Source organism: Nycticebus coucang, chromosome 13 (assembly GCF_027406575.1).
Source record: "Nycticebus coucang isolate mNycCou1 chromosome 13, mNycCou1.pri, whole genome shotgun sequence".
NCBI lineage: Eukaryota > Metazoa > Chordata > Mammalia > Primates > Lorisidae > Nycticebus > Nycticebus coucang.
The window spans coordinates 55350223-55356998 of NC_069792.1; the positions used below are offsets into that span (position 1 = coordinate 55350223).

Sequence of the window (6776 nt, forward strand, 5' to 3'; positions counted from 1 at the left end):
AATAAATGTAAGACAAATTTAGTGAAATTTCATGAGAAGGCAGCTTTTTATAATACCTAGTAATGCAATCAAAATAATGATATTTAATAGTAATGTTCAGTAAAAGCCAAATAGACATCATATTTATAAAATTCTTCACTGGTCAAAAGGGACACCATTTAAATAGAATTTCTTTTAAAACATGTTTAGGGAGAGAGATATGGCATTAGCAAGTTGAAGACACAAGGAATTATTATCTAATAATAATTCTAAGAGAAAAATCTGGTTTCTAGGAGATGTGGACTGTTTCCATTTCACATTAATTTTGACTTTATTCTACTTTTCAGAGTTTAGGAGACAAATTAATTCAAAAAATTTTTTATAGTTTTGTAACACTCCAAGGCATCATAAATTTTTTAAAAATAAAAGAAACATTAATTTCAATCCAATAAAATGTTATAAAATAAATCAGCACAGTTTAGAACAAGGCTCTGGGGAGCCCACTCAGCCCATGAGAGAACAAAGGGCAAGCAAATCACCCCTTTTTCCTGTGAGTAAGGACAGTCCTCAAAGACACAATGACACTGAAAAAATAGCCCTAACTCTATAGTCAGTGATTTACGTGGTAAAGAGGGAACCCAGGTCATCACAGCTTTACACCTTTGGTTTCATGTGGCCAATCAGATGAGCTCTCTCCTACTCTCCTGCAGAAGATGGGATCACTAAACAGCCAAGAGTGGACGGAGGCTGAATGGAGCACGCAGAAGACTGATGGTCAAGGTGCTGGGAGACCCAGAACTGCACTGGCCACAAATAATAGCCCCTAAGAACTCCCTATGCTCTGATGGTCTTTTGTTTTGAATTCATATCACACCTAGGGTTAAAATAAGTCTCTTTTTTCTTGCAGCACCTTATGTGAATCTCAGATCCTAGCAACCAGGACAAATAAAACTAATTAAACTTTTTTTTCACTTTATTTATTTATTTATTTTTTATTAAATCATAGCTGTGTACATTAATGTGATCATGGGGCACCATACACTGGTTTTATAGACCATTTGACACATTTTCATCACACTGGTTAACATAGCCTTCCTGGCATTTTCTTAGTTATTGTGCTAAGACATTTATATTCTACATTTACTAAGTTTCACATGTACCCTTGTAAGAAGCACCATAGGGGTAATCCCACCAATCGCCCTCTATCCGCCCATCCTCCCCCCTCCCTCCCCTCCCTCTCCCCCTTCCCCATATTCTTAGGTTATAAGTGGGTTATAGCTTTCATATGAAAGCCATAAATTAGTTTCATAGTAGGGCTGAGTACATTGGATACTTTTTCTCCCATTCTTGGGATACTTTAGTTAGAAGAATATCTCAAGTACATCCCAGTCCTTGGCTGTGTTGTGGAGGCCATGATAGGAAGACATCCTTCAGGAGCCTGCTGCAAACCTGGCATGTCCGGGGGGGTGAGATTCCCCTGCTCTTTGCCCAGTTGTACTATCTGAGAAGCATGTGTGTCCCACAGGACACTCTGCCCCACATCCCACCTCCCCAGTATGGACAATCTTACATAAGCAGAAGCATCACTCTGCCTTTATGCTATTTTAAACATCACACTGTCACAAAAAGAACAAATCAGAGCAAGCAGAACCTGTGCAAACAGAGTTATTTGCACCTAATGCTCTCATCTCCCACCAGGAAGTATCTATGCTCCATGAAACTTCTGAATCCACAGAAGTTTGGGAAGCTCCCTCTGCGGGTTTACACTGCTGTCACCTCCCAGGATGTCCTTGTTTCACTTGGCTAACTTTGCAAGGTCAACTGTGTCCCCCATATGAGGCAGAGAACAGAATCTCATGTCTGGCAAAGAAAGGAAAGATAAAGCAACACACACACACACACGTTTCCTGAGTCCATATGGACTAAATACAAACTGGACGATTATGGAAGGGCAGCGAGTATGAAAATGCATTACTTATATGCCAGGCAGCAATCAACTGTGTTTTGCTTCATAGCATTGATCAGAGTTTTACTATGTTTAGGGAAACTATCACTTATGTTTATTCACAAGGGGTGTAGGTAGGATGAAGTGTGGTTTACTAACACTCTAAGCCAAAGACTGGTAGCAGAAAGCATGGAAGTGTTAGGTGGTATGTGCCAGAAAAATAATCCCTAACCATTGAGACAGAGGCCTTCTTTATCACCAGGAATAAACAGTAGAGTGAGGTGGGAAGGAGGTGGAGCCTCAGAACTCTCTCTTTGATAGAGAAAGGCCCATTCAAACAGCACCACCGTAGGGGAGCTTCTGTTGGCAAGGTGTCATCTCACTTCACCCACCCTCCTCTTGTGAAAAAAACACCAGGCCAAAAGAATAGACACTCACTACCTCTAGTTCCTCTCCCTGTCTCTAGACATTGGGGATATGGCCACTGGTCCGTATGCTTCCTACTGTGAGCCGGAAAGTCATCTGCCTTATGCCACTCTGCCAATTCAAAGAACCCCCTCAGCAATGCTGACCGAGTCTGAGTTGGTTGTCTTCAGTTGTCTCTTGTCTTCTGGAATTTGAGGAGAAAGATACCTCAAAAGGTGGAGAAGCAAGAATCCAATGTACTCAACCCTAATACGAAGCCAGTAGACGATCTAATGCACACCCACATAAGAGAAAAACTCAAATCAATTCAAGTTGGGAGTAGGGAGTAGGGAGGGGGAGGAGGGGTCTCAGTGTATGGCGCACCTTTTGGGGGCAGGACAAATTATAAGAGGGACTTTACCTAACAAATGCAATCAATGTAATCTAATCTTTGTACCCTCAATGAACCTGAAACAATAAAAATAGGAAAGGAAGGAAGGAAGGAAGGAAGGAAGGAAGGAAGGAAGGAAGGAAGGAAGGAAGGAAGGAAGGAAGGAAGGAAGGAAGGAAGGAAGGAAGGAAGGAAGGAAGGAAGGAAGGGACACCTCAGTGAAAGCTATATTAATTAGTTTGATGATGATACATATGATTATAATGATTATACATTCCAAATTGTGTTAAAAAAAAAAAACCAACACATTGTACCCCACAAAAGCATAAATGTATTCATGATCTATGTGTATATGACTTAAAAAAGGGGGAAAAAGACACCTGAAAAAGGAATTTGAGAAAGAAAAGACTGCCCAGGGTTCCCTCTGTGCTATCCCTTTGGGACTGTAGCTGTGGTCACATGGGTGGAAATAGTGGACTTGCAAAGAGGCTCAGTATTCCTTAATCCTGCAAGGGTACAAATGACTAAATAGCCCTTTAGTCCTGGAATTCAGCATTATTTTTTTTTTTAATGGGTTGAATTAAGATTTCATAACAAACTCTTACAATGAAGTCTGATCATTTAAGAATCTCAGATTGAAAAATCTACTATAAGGCTCGGCACCTGTGGCTCAAGTGGCTAAGGCGCCAGCCACATACACCTGAGTTGGTGGGTTCGAATCCAGCCCGGGCCCGCCAAACAACAATGACAGCTGCAACCAAAAAATAGCTGGGCGTTGTGGCGGGCGCCTGTGGTCCCAGCTACTTGGGAGGTAGAGGCAGGAGAATCACTTGAGCCCAGGAATTGGAGGTTGCTGTGAGTTGTGATGTCATGGCACTCCACCCAGGGTGACAGCTTGAGGCTCTGTCTCAAAAAAAAAAGAAAAGAAAAATCTACTATAAGACCCAAAAGGTTCCATTCCTAGAAACCACCAAGAAATGACAACACACGTTTACTAAAGTACATGTATATGAATGTTTGTAGTAGCTTTATTCATAATAGCCAAAAAGTGGAAAGAGGCTCGGTGCCCGTGGCTCAAGCGGCTAAGACGCCAGCCTCATACATCTGAGCTGGGGGGTTTGAATCCAGCCCGGGCCCGCCAAACAACAATAATGGCTGTAACCAAAAAATAGCCAGGCATTGTGGCGGGTGCCTGTGGTCCCAGCTACTTGGGAGGCAGAGGCAAGAGAATCGCTTGAGCCCAGGAGTTGGAGGTTGCTGTGAGCTGTGATGCCATGGCACTCTACCCAGGATGACAGCTTGAGGCTCTGTCTCAAAAAAAAGAAAAAAAAAAAGTGGAAAGAATTCAAATGTTCATCAATTGCTGCATAAATAAAAATGTTACAACTATGTAATATTGTAGAATATTATTCAATCATAAAAAGTATAAAATACTGATACATGTGACAATATGGTTAAACATCAAAAATATTGTTCTTAGTAAAAAAAAAAAAAATCAAGCCCAAAAGACTGCATATTACTTAATTTCACGTATATGAATGGTCCAGAAATGGAAAATCTATACAGGCAAGTAAATTAGTGTTTTCCAGGGCTGGGAGTAGGACTGGGGTGGTAACAAATGGGCATGTAGTCTTTGGTCTTGGCCACAGAAACCCTATGATGAAGGGAACATCATTGTTTGGAAAATATCGTAATAGGACTCACACACTGCACGGCTGCTCGGGCTCTAAGACCAACCACCTGAAAAATCGACCTGTGGCAAATGTGTCTATTCTGCTAAGTGCAAGAGAGAGTGTAACTGGAGTGCCAAAGCTAAAAGAAGAAATATCAGCAGGGCTGGTCGGATGAGGCACCTACAAATTGTGTACCACAGATTCAGGCATGGGTTCCATGAAGGAACAATGCCTACAACCAGGAGGGCAGCTGTTGCAGCATCCAGTTCATCTTAAGAATTTCATCAATTAGTCATGTAATAAATGTTTTGGTTTTTAAAAAAAAAAAAAAAAAGATGGGCATGTAGACACTTTTGAAGGTGATAGAAACTGTCTCAAACTGAATTGTGGCAATAGTTGTACTTAGTAAATTTATTAAAGAGCATTGAATTGTGTAGTTTAAATGGGTGAATTTTATGGCATAAAAATTATGCCTCAATAAAGCTGTTTAAAATAATTTAAGGTTGATTACTCAACTTAAGAAAGACAGAAGAATAGGAAAAAGGACACTTTTCTGGATATTTCTCATGACCATGGAAATCAAATGAGACCCTTCCCTTTCCTCTCTATCTCATTCATCCCAAATGAATGCCCAGTATCCATTGGTAGGCCTACATTGGCTTTGCTTAGGTCTGTTTCTTTTTCTTTTCTTTTTTTTTAGAGACAGTCTCACTTTGTCACCCTCGGTAGAGTGCCGTAGCGTCACAGCTCACAACAACCTCCAACTCCTGGGCTTAGGCGATTCTCCTGCCTCAGCCTCCTGAGTAGCTGGGACTACAGGCACCCACCACAATGCCCAGCTATTTTTTTGTTGCAGTTTGGCCGGGGCCAGGTTTGAACCCGCCAGCCTTGGTATATGGAGCCGGCACCCTACCCACTAAGCCAGAGGCATCACCCTTCTTAGGTCTATTTCTTTGCCTACCAAATGTTAGAGAACTCAGAACTGAGGAAGAGAAATCACCTTTACATTCTCATGTAAAATTATCACAATACAAAAGTGAACAAAATATGAACATAGTACTATAAATTGTTCTTTTTTAATGTTTTCTCTATTAAAGAATTTGTGCAGCCATTTTTTTAACCTAGGCTGATATCCCACAAAAAGCATAGTAAATATATATACAGATACAGAGGCAATCAATCACTGCTTGTATGACTGTTGTTAGGACTGGGAGCAGCAGTTCTCAACCTGTGGGTCGCGACCCCTTTTTAACAATGAAAATACATGGCGGCATTAGGAAGGTTGAGAACCACTGACTAGGAGTATTATAGTAGACACTGTAAAGTCCACCGGGGAGAAATTTTTTCCTATTACCTCCAGGGCATCTGACCTAAAGCAGCCATGATGTGTAGCTTGACTAGCACATGTTTACAAATTGGTGAACATCAGAAACATTCGTTTTATTAGGTAGTTGCCTTTTATTTTTGATTATTTATGCATTAGGAGCAAGCAATGGAGATGTGCTATGTAGGAAAGTTATTATTTGCTAATTTGCTGCTTTTAAAATACACGGCACACTATCTATTATGTATCATGCATTACAATTACAACAACAGTTTAATTAATCACCAGCACCCTGTTTTGTACCAATCTACAGCAGAATTCTGGGTAATGGTGTTGTTTACCATTTAGCAAGTAGCAACATTTCACTCTGTTTCACTACATTAAACTGCTCAAATAAAGCAAACGGATATTGAAAAGAGTTGGCCATCTGCCTTTATTTTCCTTTACTTTTGTTTAAAAAAAAAAAAACTTTCAAAAGAGAAAGAACACAGCCATGAAACTGATAGTGACAAAAAGCACCCTTTTTTTTTTTCTTTATCAGGTCAGACTCTCATCTAAATGCAGTTCTGATGAATAGTTTAAAAAATAAAAAAGAAGCCTGCTTTGTGGATTTGGAGTGGGTCTCAAGACCAACCATGAAACCTAATGATAATAACGGTGCTGCACTTGAGGCTGGCTTCTATAAGCCTCCTTTCCCCCTTTAAGAGTTTGATGAATAGGTCTTGTGACAGCCACTTAGGAATAAACAAGAATTCATCAGTCTGCATAAGAAGAAGCGAGTTTATAGATTAAGTTTCCTGAGGTAATTCATGAGGTCAGTCCCATTTAGATGGAGACTATTAGGGTCTGGCTCTCAAGAGTGGCCATAGAGGGGAGTCACTCCAAATGGACCCCGCTCACACAAAGCCCCCTTTCAGGGAGAAGCCTGCCATTTTTATGACCCTGCTGCTAGGATGCACATCAACTTGTCACTGTGCAGATCTGCTAGGGCAAGACCTCATCACTCTATTAAAGAGCTCTGTGACCCTATTGATTTGAAGTATTTAAAGCAGAGGTGAA

The 6776-nt window shown here is 40.7% G+C and overlaps 1 pseudogene; it reads left to right on the forward strand.

Moving 5' to 3' along the window:
* Positions 1–4376: 4376 nt before the first annotated feature.
* Positions 4377–4669, forward strand: LOC128563840 (60S ribosomal protein L37-like; annotated as a pseudogene).
* Positions 4670–6776: the final 2107 nt, after the last annotated feature.